The sequence below is a fragment of the Rhyacophila brunnea genome, unplaced genomic scaffold (assembly GCF_057557595.1).
Source record: "Rhyacophila brunnea isolate RB1 unplaced genomic scaffold, BYU_Rbru_1.0 scaffold_15, whole genome shotgun sequence".
In the NCBI taxonomy this organism is placed as follows: Eukaryota; Metazoa; Arthropoda; class Insecta; order Trichoptera; family Rhyacophilidae; genus Rhyacophila; species Rhyacophila brunnea.
The window spans coordinates 6008054-6031945 of NW_028232806.1; positions in this window are offsets into that span (position 1 = coordinate 6008054).

Below are 23892 nucleotides of genomic sequence, written 5' to 3' on the forward strand. Positions count from 1 at the left end.
ATACCCTTTACTATTTTAAGTAAATATATAATTGTTAAAGGGAATGGGTTAAACACTATTCATACATAGTATCTTATTTTGCAAGGTTTAGTTATTCTTTTTTGTCGATATCCGTTCCTTAGCTGGAGCACATGGGCTAGGGAACTCAGAAATAATGGGAACTGAAATCCTACCTAGCGGGTGTGGAGTAACAGGCAACCGATCTAGAATGTGGATGGGAAAAACTTAAACACGTGTTAAGAATATTCTTGTCCTTCGTTCTGACAACTGCTCTCGATTTATGCACTGACGCTCATTCAATATTGGTATAATTGAAGCTTACAACGTACACTATTGTACGTCTTTAATGTATGGTTCATTTTCGTAGGACACTCACACATCACAAAATGTAGTGTATTATAACCTGTTCTGTGATATGGACCCTAAACTACCTAAGTTACAATATTTTTTTGGTAGAGTAGTTAGTAAAAAATATATGCAAAAACTAATAAAATTCTTAATTTAAAAATGGTACCTTATTAAAGTTGCATATTGTCACGTACCTACTCCCTTATTGGCTTATTACTATCAATATACAATGACAGTTCATTGCTCGTTGTGATCGCAGCCGGATTTAATACTGTCAACCAAATAAAGCGCGGCACCATATCGACGAATTAAATAAATTGTTTACTTATATAAAATGCACCAGACCGTAAAATTGGTCGTCGTGAAGTTTCAAACGCTGAAACGTTTATGTAAAAATAAATAAACGAGATACATACCCAACAAATTGTAAGCAAAGGGACTTCTTGAAATAAAATGGCGCGGTATTGTTTGAAAAGGGAACAGTATCTAACTCTTACTCAGTGGCGAAGAATCGATATTAAATGATTATTTAAAGTTTACTTGTAAAAAATAATTTTAAACATAATGTAATGTAATTAATATGAGTAGTGCGAATTAATTTATTATTCCGTCCATAAGTATGAAATTCCAAATAATGGAATATTTAGTGAAGCAATTATTGGTCTGTAATTGTAACTGATATTTGTATGAACATATCGGGCGTATATTTAAAATAATTTAAAAAGTCTACATGTTCTTCTTCTTTCACCCTGTCACTACCCAGCATTGAGGCATAGGCCAAGCACATGTGCCACTGCGCGCCACTTCCCTCGGTCCATCTTGCGCCTCCCGCCATGTCAGACCTGCAGCACGTAGGTCGCATTTGTAGCACCGCTGCAGGGTGAGGGAGGGCCGGCCACGGCAACGTATTACGTAGTCTACATAATTTATATATACCTATCTAGCAGAAATACCCGGTTTCGCACGAGGCCACTTCAATGGTATTACTTAACAAAACAATAATAATTGCATTCTTCAATATTAGAAAATATTTCTGACAGCCAAGTCAAGCCAATTCAAGAATTCAATAAAAAAAACAATGAGAAACCATTATATAATTTAATAATATATGTTAAATACTGTTAAAGTGTATAGAAATAAACCAACGGCGTTCCAATAAGCGGTCCTATTTCTTGAGTGTGTAATTTAACAAGATAATTAAGAGCTAGTCAAAGAATCTAGTTTATCACAAGTTTTGTTTTTGTTTTGTTACGCCAAAGAAGTATAACTTCTAACGCGCGTACATAAGTACCTACACACACCGATTTTTTATTTGTACCTACCTAGATGTTAGTCGGGGCCAAGTGCGAAAAGGAAATCAAATCATATTTGTAAAGGTTAACGTTTAAAATATACTTATATATGTCACACATATACCAATGTTTCAAAATTTGCCGAAAAGAATAAGACTTCAACTGTTAAGGATTTGTAGAGTTATATTTTATTAGGTGATGGTACCTACATAATATATTTAGATGTAATTTGATTTCATTTAAATTTTATTTATGTACATATAGTGAACTTTACAAATTATAAATTCAAGACGTTCACAACATGACATGGAAAAATAATTAAACCGAAGCAGTATAAAAAGATTATAAAGAGTGGGTAAATAGAAAAATGAAAATTTAGTGGGTACCTACCTACCTACGTGGAAATACGCCGAATAATCTGAGTAGTTTATATTTTAAGAATTTACCTATAAAACGACGTCCACCTAACTAAAGTCTAAAATCATTCTCACGTCATTTTTCTTACTATATTGTATGTAACAATATAAATTAATACATTTTTAAAACCAATGTAGATTAGATAAATTAGGTAAGGTATCTTAAAATTAAGATTCAAATGGAAAATTTATTTTTTATTTATGTTAGCAAGGCCTTCCGCTCACGAGAATACTCAAACAAGGCGAAACTGAAACTAATATTCCAGTCAGTATCTAGCTCAAATGTATTGCAATGGCGGCTCGCTTACTGTAAGATTGGAATCTCTCAGTTTCAAAACGTTCGCTACTAGAAGAGACGCAACATGCTAATCTCCCGGTTTCCAGTCTCCCATAAAACAGTGGAGCCAATATCAGTACATTCGATATCATATTCATTCAAAATCATATTTTCTTACCAAAATTGGTAGTACTGAACTGACTGAACAAGCAATAACAAGTCAAGACGACAAAAATTAAAGATGGGCAAACCGATTTTAAATTTTAAATTTGTGGCCGAAGTAGAGAAATACTCCTGCTTGTATAATTACAGGCTGCCAGAATATTCCCTTAAACATATTACGGAAAAAAACTTAGAATGAAGTAGGAAAGATAATGGGTTTGACAGTTTGAGATTATGAGATTATTATTGCAAGTGAGTTTCAGTAGCGCCGTGTGCGAAGCATCAGTGCACCGCCATTTTTAGATTAATAACGCCTGAGCATAACTTTTTGCATAAGCAACAAGTGGTCCACTTTTCAGCTGTCAAAATCAAATCCCAGATAATTCGCCCTTTCTCGTTTCAAATTGAATTATACAAAATTCTCACATCAAATATATTAACTATCAGTGTTATTTATAAATAATATACATACCTGTTATTCATCAGCTGCCAAAATCAGCCTAGTCATTCACAAAAAAAACCGGTGGTACTCGTAATATCGATTTCCAAAAAATATGTAGCATTGATCTATGCATTACATTTGTAGAAGGTGTATTATGCTAGTGTATTATTTTTCATTTAACTCGTCTATAAGTGAACACGAGAGACTCGTCAGTATGAGCACTCTATAGACAATGACAGACAATGACAGGTCATCCATAACGGGAGGGGTGGAAAGGTAGGACCTGTCGTGAATGTATCGGCTTTCTTCAGTCCCATGCTCCATAGCTCCATGAGCGAAAGGCCTAAGTGTTTAAGAAAACGAAATAGTAGGAACCTACCTACACGATGAATATTATAAACATGCATTAATTATTTGATGTCATTCTAAATCATCGTCCATACACAAATCAAATATCTATAACCAAGTGCTTAGCAAGATAGTTTCCCAATCAATTATTGAAGACAAGACAAAACAATTTTTGATTTATTATAATATTAGGGGGAGAAAAGAGTCGTGTGAAATCTACCACACGCTTTGGAATGGTCTGAGATTGACAATAAATTATTTATACTTTTACTAATTTGTATTTAATTTGGACCTATTTTCAGATAGAACTTTACTACCCTGTGGATAGTTACCTATACTTTTGTAGGTATATGGAGGTATTAAGTAAATAATATACTTATATTCCATTGTAGCTACATTGTCTACAATCTAAAAAGCTAGAATACTTTGGCCCGTGTCCGGAAATTTGTACGTATGCGGTTCACCGTATCACACTGCACCGTGAAATGTTGTATAGGAAATAATATGTGGTCGTATATTAAAGACTATACAACCTCTTTGGGTCGTATAGCACTGAGACATAATTCATGTTTAAATAAAACACGGTTCTTGTTGATTTGCGGGAAACAGACGGCAAAAAATTTCGAAAACAGCCAATATAGGTACCTACTGGATTATTTGTTAGGTTAGGTTTTCATTCTTGAATTCATGAATTTTTTCAAAATCGGTTATGAAAATGCTCCACTGACAAGGTGTAATTTTGTCATCTTAATGCTATAGAGATGACCGCATAATACCTATATGATTTTCATCGAATAGATAATAAGGTAGTAATAACTATGCCTCTGTCCCAGGGACGCGCCAAACGAGAGTTCTAGGGGTGCAAAATACCCGGGCAGCAAAAGTCCTAAAAGCCAGTCACCAGAAAATAAACTTTGTAATAAAGGTACCTACAATATTTCAAGAAGAAATTTTGTCTTGTGAGCTTGATACACGGCTTGTAAAAAATTCGCCTATGGCGTAATTTTCTTCAATATGATATTTTATAAATTTGGGCTTCCGTACTCCAATGATACATCAATCGTGTCAAGTCGCTTTGTACTATAATTTAGAATATTATATTATTTAATAGGTAAACTATGACATAATTAGTGTTATGAATATTTTGATGACAATAGCGACAGCATCGTCTTTTACATAGCTTTAAGTTATCAATATATATTTGAATTCGTTCCTTCATCTGCCGCCCCTATGCAACGCATGACTTGTCTACCCCCACGGTACGTCACTGTATCTATCTATTAAATACGCAAATAATATAAGTTAGATTAATAAATACTTTACTATATTTTTAAAGATTTAGAAACCTATTCATACAAAAAAATCGTAGAGTTTACGTAATCCCAGCGTAGACTCGACGTAGAACCCATTTATGATTAGAATGATCAATGATTACCTCAAAGTAATACTTACTAGTGTACTAAAAAAGTATTTTGTGAATAAACGTAAGTACCTATAACAGCGTATAACAAATTAATTAATATAAACATATTGAAAAAAAGACAAGATACACAATACTTATATAAAATTAGTTAGGTAGTTACTAAAAAAAGCGAAGAATTCAGAGTTGACGTAGAACCAGCGATAACGCAACGTAGAGGTCGATTATTGTTAGATTGGTTGGCTTTAATTAAGATCAAACTAAAGCAAATATTCATTTATAATTAATTAACAAAAAATATTTAAACACCTATATTCAAAATGGATAAATCAATGATGTTTCAAAAGTGTTATTTGTATAACAATAATGTTCTATATATTCCTGGGAAGAATTTTCAAGTGTGTATTTTAGTTATGTAGATCATACTTACATTCGCAGAACAGATTAATAAATATAATTCCGATAGGCTATAGGTACCCCAATACACTACATTTTGATGCAGGGTTTTGAATGTGTGAGGGTCCTATGAAAATGAAACGCACATTATAGTCGTGCGATTGTGTGCGTTGCAACTTTTAAATACACCAATATTGAATGAGCGTCAGTGCATAAACCGAGAGCAGTTGTCAGAGCGAAGGATAAGCTTAGAATGACGTATTATTCACACGTGCACAAGTTTATCCCATATTATTCCACACTCGAGATCGGTTGCCTGTTACTCCACACCCGTTAGGTGTTTCAGTTCTCATTAATTCTGTGTTCCTTGTACTTCAGCATATTAGTATATATGTAAAAACTCTCTAAATTACTCAAACAACAAAAAAACCCTCGCAAGAGTCATCATGAGCGTACGAAAGCTAATATCATGATTCGAGAATCTAATCTTTCATTACATGGACTCCAAACAATTTTTCTGTGCGCACAATTCGCTCATTACGATAATAGTTTATTTTGAAATTTGGAGATTCATTTTTGTCGAGAAATTGATCGATATTAGTTATATTTCAAGAAGAATAAACGCACCTGGCATGTAGGTATTCCACATTAACCACCTGTTCATAAGTTTACGCGTAAACTTAAAATGCAGGACGTGAATCCTCTTTAAACAAAAATAGACAACATAGGTATATATTATATAAATATAAATGTTATATTTGTCAAAGCTTACACGTTTCTTACACTCTTGAAAGTGGACAACAATGTATATTATGTTTAGATTTTTCTTGAAAAATGTTGAGTATTTGGAAAAATAATGAAAATAATTCTGATTTCTTGAAAATAAATATCCCGATAAAATGGAATTCTCGAATAGGTATTGATAATCAAGAAATCACATACTAATATTTACTAAACTAATTCTTATTCATTCCTATATAATAATAATAATTGAAAAGTATTAAATAGGTACGTAGTTAACAATAACTGGCTACTATTAGATATAGTCAGATAATAAACGATTATGCTTTAAGCAATATGTCTACCTATTAACATTATTTGTTAATATGCATAATGTTCAATAATAAGTATATATAGTTAACAAGCTGCCTAAATAAGTACCTAAGTATCTACATATATATTATAATTAAAATATTTTACAGAGGTAGGTAGGTACTGTGAGTGTAAAATAAAGATAAAAATGAATCACCCTCTTATAGACAGGTAGGTAATCTAAAAATATTCCATAGCTGCCATAGCTGCTAATCGAAAATTCATATTTAAAAGTTAATAGCTATTATTACGAACATCGTTTTTTTATATAGTTACTTTTACTTACGAAGCCATAAGGAAAGCTCACAAAGCTGGTATTTACAAAACTTACAGAAAACTTTCCTATTATAAAAGAAAATTATTCTTATATTTATAATATACCTTGGATATTAATTTATATACCATGGATGGCTTTATTGTTGAAGCATTACGTAATCAAGGAATGTAACAGTATGTTAGGGAGTTATTAAGGTATATTCATATAAAATGTTTATACTAGGGAACAGTGGCGAAAGGTGCAGGTAGGCTGTTAATATTCGACATAAGTAGTGCATATTAATTCTCGTTAGTCAAACCTATTTGTTAGAGCCGCCCGTAAGCAGGATTAGAATATCGTCCCCTTTCAAATTGTCTGCAAATTCGTTAGCAGTGGCATAGGGTTGAGGTAGGCTGCTAAGATCCGAAATAAATAGTGCACATTAAACTTTGTTAGTCATACGTATTAGTTTTTATTGAACTAAGACTACAATTTACAGATGGTGTTGGTTAATTTTTAAAATTCAATTAAACCCTGTGACAACCAAGCCATAATAGATAATAGTCAAAAAATATTTGTCTATCTATAGAATATCTAAAATTATGCCGTTAAATCATACATAATTTTGGATATTTTAAAGATAGAATAATATTTTTTTATCTATTATAGTTTGATTTAGGCAGGGCTTAATGAATTTAAAAAAATAACCAACAACATGTGTAACATGTACCTATTTATAATTCAACGAAAACAAATAAGTATGACTGAAAAAGTGAGCACTATTTTTATCGGATCGCCCATAGCATACCTAAATTATTAATTATGGTTTGGTTTAGGAAGGGTTTAATTGATTTTTAAAAGCTAACCAACACCATCTGTAAATTATAGTCTTAGTTCAATAAAAACTAATACGTATGACTAACAAAGTTTAATGTGCACTATTTATTTCGGATTTTAGCAGCCTACCTCAACCCTATGCCACTGCTAACGAATTTGCAGACAATTTGAAAGGGAACGATATTCTAATCCTGCTTACGGGCGGCTCTCGTGGTGCAGTGCGTAAGGCGCTTGCCTTCCACCCGAGAGTTCTGGGTTCTATTCCCGGCCAGGACACAATATTTATGTGTCTTTTTCAAAGCCTGATTGTTTGTGATTGTTCAAAATTACTAACAACCACCTTGTATGAAAAAGCAAGGAGATGGTTAAAAAAAACCCTGCTTACGTGCGGCACTTTGCCTAGGGACGTCACAGCTAGCTGATGTCTACATTACCTACTTAGCAATCCGTAGAGGAAATTATGGTTGTCAAAAAAATAGAAGATGGTTAAAAAGTAAAAAAATGAACACAAGAATAAGTATATAAAATAATTCATATAACAGCAGTAACTTAGTATGTATGTATGTATAGATTAATAGATATGCAGTAATTTAATTCAGTTGTAACAACTTGTTAAAATTTGTTATAAAAATAAATAATTTTTATAATCTGAGCTGATTGTGTTAAAAGTTACATATCTTCTATCTCTACTTCGATTACTAACATGATGTTATTTTAAACGACGACTATTTTAATAGTTTTTTCAACAATTTTTGTAAAACACAAGAACGTTTGGTACAAGTCTGTTTACCGAAAGCCAGGCGGGAACAGCGGTAATTTTCATAGCCGATTTCGGCAAAATTCATGAATGATAAAAATAACCCAGTTTAGAGATCCAGAGATGACCGTATACTATACGGTCTTCAATTGTATTAGATTCAAAATGAACATTAATTCAATTTCCATAGCTGATTTTGGCAAAATTCATGAATTAAATAATGAAAACTTAACCTAACCTAACAAAATTTCCAGTAGGTATATCGGCTATTTTCATCATTTGTTTCCTGCTGGCTTCCTGTAAATACCTAGGTAAACAGTGTAAACCGACAAGAACCGTGTTTTATTTAGACATGAATTTTATCTCAGTAGGTATATACTATACGATCCAAAGAGATTGGACGGTCTTTAATATACGAGTTATACGACAATATATTTCCAAAACACCATTTCACGGCGAAGTGTGATACGGCGAACTGCAAACGTACAAATTTCCGGTCACGAATCTACAATACATTATAGGTATACCTACCTAAGAGAAAGTCGGTCGGATAGAGCCACGGATAACATTCACACAGCCGAAAGTAAAGGAGTCTCAAAAATTTCTTCTAAACCCTCTCCACAACAAGGATGTATTTCAATTGATGAGGGGCCCAGTATATAATATATAATTATATGTACAAGTAGATATAATATAGTATTTTATTATTTATAGATGCACTTATCGTGAACGAGAGATAAAACATTCGTTTCTGTAAGTGAAATGTTATAAAATGTTGCTTATAATGGCATAAAGTTTTCCAGAAAAGGCCTATTATTGTAGCTAAGGTACCAGTATTAACAGCATGGCCCCCACATCTTGAAGCGGGCCCCCGGCCCAGGATTTTTGGCAGGCCCTCCTACCTATCGTTAAGGTTAAAGGCAATCTGATGTTTTCCAAATGGTTTTCGAAGTCAAATAAAATTTAGTGACTTTTTAGCGATTTTTTAACACATAGAATTATGGAGTTGTCGAATATCAACACACATCAACCAAAAATTGCATCGCACAACCATATATTTTAAAAATTTAATACCTTAGATGTAAAATAGCGCCGCAGGGGACTATTTCATTTATCTGGTGGACCCGCCACGCCACCCCCCCTGAGCCCGGGCCCCTATGCTAGAGCCCTGTCAGTCCCCCTTGTGGGGGCCATGATTGACAGACATATTAAACAATAGGAAACTGAATAATAATCCAATCCTTATAAATATCAAATTAGTGTGCAGTAGGTATATAGGCAGATTACATTAGAAACCAACAATTATGAGCCAAATAAGAATAAGTTACGTATGACACCAGAAAACAGAGTTTACAATGCACTAATAATCTACTTTATGTCATGAACCGTCAACTGGCATGGTATCGATCCAGGAGTCTGTGGCTCTACAAGAGCCAATGATGATGATAACGTGTTCCAAGTTCTAAGACGCTCAGTGCAACCCTCCACAGCAAGGCAGACCCATTGACAGCGTAATTACAATCCAGCTTCGATAGGTTTATGCATATAAAATTCGATTCCGGACACCTGACCGATATCTCAGTAAAAAAGCGACACAGCAGGAAATAGTTTCCAAGTGAAATTTAGGCCACTTGAAAAATCATAGAATATCGCCCCGATTTCTTTATAGAAAACTGAATATGAAATTTTATAATCCATTTGGAAAATTTAGAAATACCTACTCATGCGTGAGACATAGGTGCCTAATAATATTATTTCAACTTCAATCTGGTAAATACTATTTTTTCAGAGGTAACTAGAAATGAAAAAACCGTAGCTAGGATGGAGGTACCTACACATTATGTTAGGGATTCTAAAGTTGTATAGACTGGACTAGACCTAGACTACAAAATAGTTAATTTCTGTTCCAGTCATCCTACACACATTCAATAAATCCATACAGCAATGAGGTCACCTCACCTTGTACTGCACGGCACTGCATTGACACCTGCATGCCTCAATAAAGGTTTTTTATTATTTTCTACATGCCTACACATTTTCGACTCGTGTTTTTGTTTTTAGTGGTTGGCACTATGTATTTTCTATAAGAATGTTGTCTATTATCTATGGTATGCAGGTTGGGTTCTGTTCAAAATATTAACTATGTATATAATATCCCAAGTAATTTTAACGTATGTACGCACATGTAGAAACTGTTAAAATTAATTGAAATTAGTATGAATAATGAATTATAATTCAAAATACTAATATATTAGAGTTGGCATTCTCCATCATTGAATTTACAGAGGAACAGAGAGGAACTAAATTTGTCGCCGTGACAGCGTGACAGTACGCGACGTGCGTCTCAATATAATCACAACTTGACGTTACCATAAATGTATACCTATATTATAATCTACAGTATTCAACTATCAGAAAGCTTTACACACTTTGGTCTATGGGTAGGTACCTGTAAAGGTAGGTAAGTTAGTGCCATAAAGGTATGGTTGGTACGCATGGCGTTTGATAAATTTTCACCGCATGTTAATTCGGGCCCACCTGTGTAATTTCAGTGCCTCCTTCCTTCGTGCCCGTGTGTTGGTGTTTGGTATGGGGTATGCATATCTAAACATATTCAAAACCATACAGTTACGGTGTTCAGTGGTTAAAAATAATGTGATTGATTTCTCCCATTTAGCTAAGTATTTTGTTTAGTTATTTTTCCATATAATATAATATTACCAATAAATGTCTACTTAGAGTATGTACCAATACCTACGTTTTATAACTTTACACTTTTTACTACACTGATACACCTCTTTGCCTGATTACCTCGCATGTGTTAAAAAAATATATTTTTAGAATACATTTTAGGTAGGTACATCATTTTCATCCTAGAGCCGGAGTGGAAGGTTATGAAGCATTCTGCCTAACATAGATAGGTAGATCACCATTTCCACTAAAAAATGAGTAGATATGTATATGGAACTCCTTCTGATATTAATTCGTCTTTTACAACACAAATATTCTCAACACTTAATTAAAAATATTAGGTATATGTATTCTGTAAATGCTAACTTGTGGGAATAACTAGTATGTACTGCGGAGTATTTTTTGTATGTGATAACAACTAGGTATCCAGACGCACACACAAAGGGAGGATACAAATATATTTAGGTGAAAGGAATATTACTTCTTCTTCCTCGTTAGGACCTCATGACTAGAATCGTGGTCCAGATGATTTGGTTGTCGAGCAGTCTTATTAAGGCCATACCTCAGCTGAGGCATGGTCTAAAAAGATCATGACTAGGCGATGCGCGGATTGCGTGTCGCGGATGACGCAAGCCGAACGAAATATAATTTATCATAAAAGTTCAACATGCGTCCTTGTTATGTTATGCTTATTATTATATTCGTTATAATAATAGTAGTATTGACATGTTTTCATTTTCAAGTACATGCGGAACGTTTTTTAGTCATCTTTAGACGATTTAAGAATATACTCATCCGACTCCATCAAAAAAGAAATTGACGTGCGAACAGGTCGACTATCCCTCTCCGAACGGCAACGCGGCCAAAATTTCGTTCCACATAGTGTTGAAAATTATTTGCCGTTTCACTTATGTACGTTATTAAGGGATTGGCACTTCTCCTTTCAGCGTTATACGACACGCAAGTCATGTGTCAGTGCAGCTCATGAATTGGTGCAACCATTTGAGGAGTTTAATGTTTGCTTAAATATTCTCACATGCCACGCGCATTCGATGACCATGCATGTGTGCTACAGGTCGCAGGTGAGTAGATGAGCACAGGCCAGGTTTTCATGGTATCGTACACTCAAAGTGCGAAGTATCTGGGTATGGAGCATATTTGCTGGAAAATTTCGCGGGAAAAGTTATAAGAAATAGGTAAAGTAAATGCGAAAGTCAGTGGCACCTGCTAGATTTTGATAACCCATCCCCTCCACGCCTTAAAAATCAGTAATAAATCATTATTACAAAATGGGGCCTTGAAACAGTTCAAACCAATCATACAGTGGCGGCTCTAGCATCTTTTAGTAAGTGGGGTCAGATGGCGTGAAATATCTAATAAGTACCTACCTAATCAATATTAATCAAAGCGTAAAAAACATATCTTTTTTAGCTATTACTTCATCGTCATATGCCTCCTGCGTTCGAAAGAATCTTATTGCTACAAGAAAAACAACATAGTTTTTTGAAGGATACACTTGCCGTCAACCATGTTTTTTGGTAAACTGTTCGGAGGTTAATGCTTTTTTTGTTTTGATTAGTTCATACACAATAACTAAATCTGTTGGTGACTGGTTGATGAGGTCCTAATTGTTTCACTTCTAGTTTGTCTTCAAATGTCAATGTACTGAACTTATATTTCAATAAATGAACCACCTCATTCATCATAATACCTAATATTATTAATCAAAATTATTTTACTAACGTGAAATTCATCTATCCACAACTAGTACATTACAATTATTAATATTTAGGTAGGTAGGTAATACAAATTAATATTGATTTAATTAACTGAAATAGCACATACCTACCTACTCTTTTTTATTATCATTCAATATAATCTAAGCATTCAAGATAATATTATAAATTATTATAGTATGTATTAACAAATATATTTTAAAACTTAAGGAGATAGATGACATATTTGATCACTTACTGGCAAACTAACTAATAAACTAAACCGATGGGTCATGGGATATGAATTTACAGCCGACCGACAAGATAACTTGATAATATATTATAAACTCACACTTATGCAAGACCAGGTATTTACTACAGTGTCCCCGGTCCAGCATCGGCACATGCGGATAAAATGTGCATAGCACGTGCAGAACGGCCTACAGATGTACGCATTGTTCAGCTTCCTTATGAATTTTGAGAATAACATTGCTTTGATTTTAAAGGGACCACCGAATTTCGACCCCGGCAGTATCGTTGTATTGTACTATGTAGGTGGTGCCAAAACTCACATAGAGCATTAGAGATGGGCCAAGAAACAAGAATCAAGGATGGGCAAACAGTACAAATAAAATATATACTTAATTAATTTATACAAAATCAATGTATTATGGTAGGAACGTATAACATGAATATTCAATTGAATATTGACTATAGAATGATGAGGGGACCGGGGTCTGTCCCCTAGGTACCCAAAGGAAGAGCCGCCCCTGCAATCATACATCAACATCTTATAAAGATACGTACCTATTTCTCACAAATAATGGAGTAGGTATAACATATTACCCAAAGCATAAAAAAATATTATCGAGTTAAATGGTGTGATTCGAGGAAATACATAGGTATCTACATTGATATTTTTACCAGATAACGTTCGTAGTTGGAATTTATATTTTATTTTGGGGGGCATCAAAATCAGACAGTGCCTCAGGCGTCCAAGTCCATAATCCCGCCACTGGTTATTGACGAATTCTAGTGAAAAATTCCTCCTCCCATTGTTGGACCCATATGTACCTATGCTCTGTTTCGTTTGAATAAGTGGGTAGACATGATAAATGTAAGAACTTTAAAGTTTATGTTCTTTACTGAATTTTCCAATCAAATTAATTATGTTTTAATATGTGTGCGGCCTTCGCTTTCGGAAAATTCACCTCCCCTGTTTTAATCAATACAACTTTAACTTTGCTTATATCGTTTTTCCAACACAATCGATATACTCAAAGAAGCTTTACATAAGACAACACTTGGCAATAGCTCCATCCCTTTTGCGTGCATTGACCACATCGACTCTACAACTACGCAAGAAAGTGATAGCACATAATGATAAGTAAAGTAGGGTGGTGCTTGTGTCTCCCTCGCACTCGTGAGTTGTGCGGAGGTCTAGACGTTGGTTGGAAAGAGAAGGGGCATCATTTCGAATTCTAATAAAGTGCGATCTTTGGAATATAAGAAGCAAAGGCATTATGTATTTTGAATTTATCGTCAGGGTATCTCTTTTTTGCTTTGTATGTTTGTATTTGAAAATATTTTTTGTCGTATATTTTAAAACCGAATTTTATGATGAGATTATGTTCGCCTACTGCCGAAGAGCGTTCCATCACATTTGTATGTGTTACGCCGAATGTGTGAAATTGCGTATAACATGAAATCGGCAAAATTTTGGTTATTTCATGAAAAATGCAAGCCCGTTGCCTTATTCATGAATTAGGCAAAAGATATCAAAATATATACTATGGATGGCAAAAAAGTTGCCTGCGGCGCAGTTATTTTTCGTCTCATTAAATAATAGGTAGATATATTTATTTATAAAATTTATTATGCTGGATTCGTTATATTTTAAATCGCTACACTTTATAATTCTGAATGGTAGGTACATATTTATTTAATAGGTAAAACCATCATAATATTTTGTTATATCTTCCTAATATGAATATTTTGATAAAGATATGCAATTTTCGGCTGCCATCCTAGCGGGAGCAACCCTTGGTGCGGCCCTGAAGAGAAGGTGAAAAAATATCATCAGTTTGACATTTCACCTAAGCTTTGAATAAATTTACATTTATCAGTATTACATAAAATATTGAAATAACACCTATACCTGCCCATTTGTTAATTATTTGCATATTATCAGTATAATGATCGAAGTCTACCTAGATGTAAATTGAAACTATAAAAATACATTCGTATATAAGAGGTAGGTGTGTGTATACCAGTGGCGAAGGGTGGAGGTAGGCTGTTAAGATTCGCTATAAATAGTGCACACTAAACTTTTTTAGTCATATGTATTCGTTTTTATTGAACTAAGACTACAATTTACAGATGGTGTTAGTTAGTTTTTAAAAATCAACTCAACCCTGCCTAAACGAAACCATAATAGTTTTAGTCTAATTTGGGCAATACGACAAAATTGTGCACACTTTTTCATTCATAGTTATTTGTTTTTGTTGGATTAAAAATACATATTGCACATATTCTTGGTTATTTTTTTTTAATTCATTAAGCCCTGCCTCCACCAAACTATAATATATATAAAATATTATTCTATTTATAAAATATTCAAAGTTATGTATGATTTAATTGCATAATTTTAGATATTTTATAGATATACATGTATTTTTTGACTATTATCTATTATGGCTTGGTTTCTCAGGGTTTAATTGAATTTTAAAAACTAACCAACATTATCTGTAAATTGTAGTCTTATTTCAACGAAAACAAATATCTATGTCTGAAAAAGTTTAATGTGCACTGTTTATGGCGGATCTTAACAGCCTACCTCCACCCTTCGCCACTGGTGTATACCTACTGTTAATGAATCAAGGATAATGAAGAAAATCTTATTCAACATAAGTAGATGAAACCTTTAACATAATATAACAAAGAAAGACCTCTGGGAGCTCTAATTTTCATAGAAACTTTGAAATAAGAGCGTAGGTATAATATATGCCTAATATATTTTTTCCCATATAAAACTGATAGGTAAAAGATAAAACTTGTGTCAGAGATTAATATTGGGAAACCACAGAAGGTCAGTATGGAAAGAGATTTATTAGAAAGAAGAAAAGAACTCACATTTTTGAAATAGTAGAAGTGTTCTTTGACGCAGTATATTTAAGTGATTTATTATATATATAAACACGCTATGCATCATTATTTTCATCAATAGTCCCACACTCCTACTAAAATATGATGTACATATACATTTATCTACGTATACAAATAATAAATAATTTAAATATGTTGTTTCAAAGGACTCCCTTCTAAAATATTTCAAATGTGCGTTACAATAGTTCTGAATTCAGCTGACGTAGTTTATTATAATTAAGAAAATAGATATTATACTACTCCATTTTTCATTTTTGTCAATAGGTATGCATTGGTGAGTGTGCATAGTGTTTGAAGATGCCGAATGCCAAAAGCCGGACCGCAAGAAATAATGACTCAAATAGAATAAATAGTACACAACTTAAATCAACTATAATTCAAATTTTAATTCCATCAAGTATTAGGTATCAGTAGATAGTATATTTTTCTGAATTGATTATTATTCAACTTTTACAAAATATGAAATAACCAGGCGCGCACACATGGAGGGAGGGAACATTATTCTATCCATAAAATATCTAAAATTATGTATGGTTTAATGGCATATATTTTTTTTTATAGATAAACAGATGTTTTTTACTATTATCTACTACGGCTTGGATTAGGCAGTGTTTAATAGAATTTTAAAAACTAACAAACACTAGGTATCTACACATTGAAGTCTTAGTTCAATGAAAACAAATACGTTTGACTGACAAAGTTTAGTGTGCACTATTTATATCGGATATTAACAGCCTGCCTCCACCATTCGCCACTGGCAGACATACATCACTACAGTGGACGTGCGTTGAAGCAGGGTCTTATTTGATTCTAATTAATGCATCCGATTGGAATCACCATTTAGATAAAATAAATCCAACTGGTGATTCTAATCGGATGCAATTGGAATCAAACAAGACCTGTGTCGACGCATGTTTACGCACGTTGACTGCGATGTCGTGTGCATGCGCACTTAGGGCGGCACTTTGGTTAGGGACGTCACCATGGCCCCCAAAAGGGGGGGGGTGACAGGGCTCTTGCCTAGGGGCCCGGGCTTATGAGGGGCCCGACGAGGCGAGTCGACCAGATAAGTAAGATAATCACACATGACAAATTTGCTTTAAAAGTTTAAAAAAAAAAGTCGCCAGCGGCGCTATTTTCTTTCATTAATATTATTATTTAAAATTATGTGGTTGTACAATACAATTTTTAATTGTGTATCAGTACTCAACATCTCCATAATTCAAATGGATGTAGGTATAAATATACAATAAAACACTAAATATACACATTAATTTTACCGCGTATACCATTTAGAAAACGCTACTGTAGAGCGTCACACTGCCTTTATCCTCAACGATAGGTAGGGGGGCCGCCAAAGATTCTAGCTTGGGGTTCCGCTTTACGATGTGGGGCCCATGGACGTCACTGTCTGTCAGACGTGGAGTATTAATTTTGGTCTATTTCTTTTGGCCAATAATTGTCTCGAAGATGCCCGGATGGCTTAGGAGTGACTGCTCCGAAAGATTTGTCATGATTGTGTCAACGTAAACGGTAAAGGAGGAAGCGAAATAGCAAACACGCACGGCAGATCAAATCAAGAATGTGACATTATCTGTGGTACTGTCAGCAATCCGCGTGGTGAAATTTCGACTAAAGGCAACGACTGAAGAATACCTACACACCGGTCTACCAATTGAATAATAATAATTACAAGATAAATATACTTTTTTATACTTTTTATACCACGTTTTTAAATTTTCTGTTGAATCATATAAACTTGACAATTCTATGTATTAATAATTTAGGACAAATAAGGCAATTGTCAACAAATCATTTTTTTGCAATTTTACAACAAACAAACAAATATAGAATACTGAAATGTCATTTTGATTTCAATAGTAACGCACGTTTATATTAATAATTTAGTTGCTAGGACCCCAGTCCCTAGCAACCAATAATAGTGGATTGGATTACGGATTTCTTCCGAATTAAGTTTTCATACAAAACAGAATTAACTGAAAACGAATTCAATTCTACTTAATACTTTGGACGCAGAAGACGCACCCGGCGCGTAATGACCAGGCGGCCGATCGATGTAATTAACGTGCATTTTAAAGGTGGTGATTAAAAAAATCATTATCTAGTCAGCGGCTAAAAGTATTAAAATAATGCATTGGCATCGTCTTCTGATATATTCTAAAAGTTTCAAATGTCTAGCTAGTCGGGAAGTTAGTTAAAAATCGATTGCAAGATTTCTACTGGACATACAACCACCGGACAAACAAGAATACGAGCTATGAAAAACGTGGTAAAAAAATCATTCAAATAACAAAATAATATGTAATTAAAACACAATAAAATTTAGAGCGATATATTCTGTGAGATATAATATAACTCGATTGGTGATCGTTATGAGTTTTCTCAGTGAAAAAATATTGAGTAATTATAGCAATTAGATATTATAAAAAAAAAAAACTAAAAAACAATAAGTACCTATAGAAATGAACAATGTATAAATTTATTAGACAAAACATTGTTTGTAATACCTACGTGCGTAATAAATTAAATTCTTTGAATAAATAAAAACCTGCCGAGGTGAAAATAATGGCCCATTAGAAATCATACAAGCGATGAAAAATAAATTATTATTAAATTGCTGGTATACTGCCATCTATGGTCGAGTAGAGTAACGATATAGTTTGCCGTGTATGAATTTCGCCTGTGAACATTCTTGTTTAGAGTTATTTGTATTTATTTGCGTACGGGAATTTTGAGCTTGAAGTCATTATTTAATTAATTCAATGTCATATATACATTACAATAAATAACATTGGGCTTTGATTTTATCTAAAAATAAAATAAAAAAATACTTTATTAGTATTATGTAATAAATATTTAATTTATTTAAATCAAAATTATTATTTCAGATTTTTTTAAATGTGAAAGTTGTATTTTATTGATTAAATTTATATTACGTTGGTATAAAAAAATATAATATATTGCAATATATTATCCTGAATATTAATAATTATTGTCAACTATCATTTTCATCATCAGCTCTCAGTCGATCCACTGAAGAGGGTGAAGATCTTCTTTAGCTCATATCTCGCCTTAGATACTTCTTTCTAATTTCAGCAATCCAGTGGACGACACTTATTCTAAGTAAATCATTCCTTCCACAATCTAAACACATGTCGAAGGATGTCGCTCGAGAGTGTAACACTCCACCACTGTTCGTCTCCATGGTATCGTATCCCGCAGCGACGCTACAAAAGTGATATACGCGCTACATATCACACATGGTAAGAGGCACTAGACTGGACCGTTAGAAAATGATCCGAGCGGAATAGAATGAAATGAGTAAGTCATGGCCCCCACATTCTGAAGCGGGCCCCCCTATCTACCGCTAAAGTTATAGACAGTGTGACGATCAACAGTTGTGTATTCCAAATAGTGTTTGAGGTAAAATTTAGGGTATTTTTTTATACACCCATTTGAATTATGGAGTTGTCGAATATTGACAAATAATAATAAAAAATTGCATCGCACCACCACATAGTTTTAATTGTTATCATGACATATGAAATAGCGCCGCAGGCAACATTTTTTTTAACTATTAGTGCAATTTTGTGATGTGTGGTTATCTCACTGGTCGATCCGCCAGGCCGGGCCCCCAGGCAAGAGCCCTATTAGCCCCCCTTTGTGGGGGCTATGGAGTAAGTAGTAATAAATTAATACTTTAAGTAATTATCAAAAGTGACCTCCCATTGTGTCTTAAGCGTAAAGTGTTCAACCAATGTGTACTACCAACGCTCACGTATGGAAGAAACATGGACTCTTAATGTAAGAGAAATTCAAAAATTACCAGTAGCGCAATGTGGCATCGAAATGTGCACGTTGGGCATAACGCGTAAATGTCACAAAAGAAACCAACGGATAAAGAAGCAGGCATGTGATAGAGGTCGCAAAGCAGATGAAATGGCAATGGGCCGGACATGTAGCTTGGCGAGTGGACCACCAATGGACAAATGCCGTCGTACAGTGGCACCCTAGGGGCACTAAACGCCAACAGCGGCGCCCTAAAATCCGCTGGACAGACGAGCTCATAAAGTTCGGTTGATGTAGGCTACCTACGTGGCAGCAAAGAACTCGTGGAGAAACCTAAGGGAGGCACTCATCCAGCAGTGGATCGACTCCGGCTGATGATGATGATAATTATAAATACATGCTGTATACTGAAAAAATATTATAAGTATATTAATTACATTTATAATAGGTACCTATGTATTATGAATTTGATTCTACCTGCTAACCTGATATTCAATCTCTCAGTACAAGGTTTTACGGGCGAGGCTCTCTACTCCAAGCAATATAAAGCCACCATTTTAAAAGACGAAAAAAGTGTATGTAGGTAGGTAGATTACTATAGGTACTAAGTATAATATTGATATCAGGCAATCGACATTCATACAATATTTATTTATCGTTAGAATCCATTTCAAAAATTCTAATGTGATTGCTTATTATTGTGTGTGAAAAAACAGGGGTCAGCAAAATTTTAATACTTACTTATGGGGACATTCAATATTTAGGTAGGTACCTACTGTAATTAAGTGTTTTAAGTGTAGATAGGGAGTGTAATGAACTTTAATATTAAAAAATACATATGTTTTTAAGTAGGAGATATGAACCAGTAGGTACTTAAGCATATTAATGTGACTGTCAGTTAATAAATTGTATTATTGCAAACAAACAGTTAGGTACAAACAGATACATTGAGAATTAAAAAAATATATAGAGAAACAATAATAAAGAGTAAAACAAAATAGGTGAAAAAAGGTGTGAAATTAAACAAATAAAATATTAGGTACTTAATTAGGTATTAAAAATTTTTTTTAACGTATTGTGGACATTACAAATTAAGTTTACGACGTTCACAACATGACATGAAACATTCTTATAAAGAAAAAAAGTAATGACACAAACGGATACGGATTAGAATCAAATAAGACTCTGCGTCGACTGCAATTCCGTGTGTTTGCAGCCTTAGGGGTGCGTAACATTCGAGCGGCAGGATTGAGGGGCTGCAAAAGTCCGAAAAGACGCTAAATAAAATCCCCACTTCTTCTTTGCTCATACAAAAATAAAGATATTTTCAATCTTAATTTTATTAAAAAAATGTATGTTATTAAATTACAGAAACACAATCTAAGGCTGCAGATACACGGCATTGCATTGGACGTGCGTAGACGTGCGTCGACGCAGTCCTTATTTGATTCCAATTGCATCCGATTAGAATCACCAATAGGAATTGTTTTATCCCATTGATGATTCTAATCGGATGCAATTGGAATCAAATAAGACCTGCGCGCACGTTTCCTACTTTCAAAGGGTGGCAAATCGAGGAGTGAGAGCGAATTAAACATGAAGCAACTATTACCTATATGTAATTGGAAAAATCTTCATATTACTTAAATGTAAGGCGACGTTTTTATAGTTTTTACAGTTGACACTTACCTACTCAATATTATATTTTACATAAAAACTATTTATTTTTTTTATAGGTAAGAGATTGTTTTCACTATTTTTACTAAAACAAAGTCGTGACTTGTAACGTTTTCGAAATACAGTATTCTAGTATAATAACCTATTTATGACTTCTCCGATCTATGATTTGACTCTGATCCATCACAGTAAAGTTATACACAAAATATCGAAAAGTATTGTTTCAAAGTCTCAATGGGATGGACCACTGTCAAAGTATAATAAATAAATCGTTTCTATAAAAATACAATTCTCTGTAAGACGGTAAATGAATTGAGGCAAAAAACAATTTGTTTCACAGATAGTACAAAAATGTTCGCATGAGGTGCAATTTTATTTTACCTCATTAAATATTTCTTTTATAAATTGCGCTTCCGTAGGTAGGTACCTACCAGTGGCAGTAGGCTGTTAAGATCCGCCATAAATAAATGGTGCACATTAAACATTGTAGTTATATGTATTTGTTTTCTTGAAATAAGACTACAATTTACAGATGGTGTTGGTTAGTTTTTCAAATTCAATTAAACCCTGCGAAAACCAAGCCATACCTAATAGATAATAGTCTACCTATCTATAAAATATCTAAAATTATGCAATTAAATCATAATATAACTTGGGATATTTTATAGATAGAATAATATTTTGTATCTACGAGTAAAATAGTTTGGTTACGCATGAATATTAAAAAAATAACCAAAAATATGTTTAATATGTATTCGTACTGTAACGAAAAGAAATACGTATGTATGAAAAAGTGCGCACAATTTTGTCGTATCGTCCAAAATATAAAACTATTACGGTTTGGTTTAGGCAGAGTTTAATTAATGTTATGTATTGTATAACTAACAAAATTTAATGTTCACTATTTATGGTGATTCTTAACAGCCTACCTCCACCCTTCGGTACTGGTAGATACCCCATCGAAACATTTCGGTAATTTCAAGTCGCTTTATTCAGAATGTTATTAAACAGGTAAAAAAATATTTTTGCATGACGGTAAAATAAGTACCTATTTAATTTATTATTTCTTTTCTTTGGTTCACCAAAAAAATATTTTTCTATCTGACATACGGGCGGTAGTCACCCTTGGCGCGGCCCTAGGTAGGGTGACAAGTAGGGAATCCAATTCCGAGCCAAAATTCTGATCCCGGGATTTCGGGATTACAATTCGACAATCCCGGGATCCCGGGACTGGTCCCGGGATTGGCATTTTTTTCCATTGTTAATATAAAATTTTTATATTTACAAATAACATTGATAAAATCGGTCAAAAATAAATCTAGTATAATTTATACTATTTAAGACATTTATTGTTAATATTGTATACGTTCAATCTTGGAAATACACAAGTTTAATGGAGTAAATATTATTGTAATATAAATAATACATAATGTGAATTTAATATGAGATTGCTGTTTCTGATAGTAAAGACATAATGAATGGATTAGCGAGACTTAAAATAGTAAAGCAAATAATCATGGCGTACTTATGGCCTTTCCGCTTCATAAATCTAATTAGTCAGCCAAATATGAAACTGCCGTAAAACGTAATATGATATCATGGTGGAATTACTTTGTTAAAAGTGCGAAGCATTGTTTTTTCCAATCTTTCTCATTTTTAATAATTTATGTGAAAAAATAAAATGAATCGGCAACCTACACATGGGTATAAATCAAACTTCATTCAAACTCAGTTTATTTCTAATGTAGTTATTTTTTATTAAAAGTATTTTTTCTGTTATATTTTCGCTTTTATTTTATTTTCCATAAAAATTGATAAAAAAATCAACCCCGAAATCCCGGGACTATGTTTATCAATCCCGGGATTCATATGTATTGAGAATAGCCCGGGATTGGAATCCCTAGTGACAAGTCCATGCTCGAATAGCTTGGCAGCGAATCCACTGTGCCCAGGATGTATCTATAGTCTATGGTGCCCAGTCAAAAGTTGTAAGGAGTCAAAGTGGTGGTAAACCTTACCACAATTAAAACATTATGTAGGTAATTCATATGTAACTCTGAAATAATGGGATCTAAAATACCTAAATCCTAACGGGTAAGGAGAAGCAGGCAACCGATCTCGAGTAAGGAAGAATACGGGATAAATTTAAACACGTGTCAAGAATACGTCATACCTACGTCGAATACTGACAACTACTCTCTGTTTATGCATTGACACTCATTTAATATTGGTGTATTACACACACTATTGCAAATCTATAATGCGTGGTTCATTTTTGTAGGACACTTACACATTCAAACCTTGCGTCAAATTTTTTGTAGTGTACCTATATACGCAGGGGTGGCTACACTTTCGTTTTCTAGGATCGACTAGTAGAAAAAAATATTTATGGCGATCCGACTGATATCACTTGTAATTATATCATCACAATAAAACTCCATTTTTATAATTCAAATATGTATTTTGAAAACATATACATATAAAAAATAACCATAGAGAAACATCGATTTAATGACAATAATATAGGTAGGTACTTAAATAATATTATTACATCTTTCACTTCTAAAAAAATTAAGTGGGTACACATTAACTGTAATTTCGACATAGTTACACAATTTATCTGTATATCAAATATTAGACATTTTGTAGTAGCCAAGATGCAACCCTTCGCCAGGAAAATACTTAAAATAAAATCTATACAATATGAATTATCATTTAATTACATCAATAATCATATCACATCAAATTGCATCGCACAGCCATGTATTTTAAAATTTAAATATCCCATGGG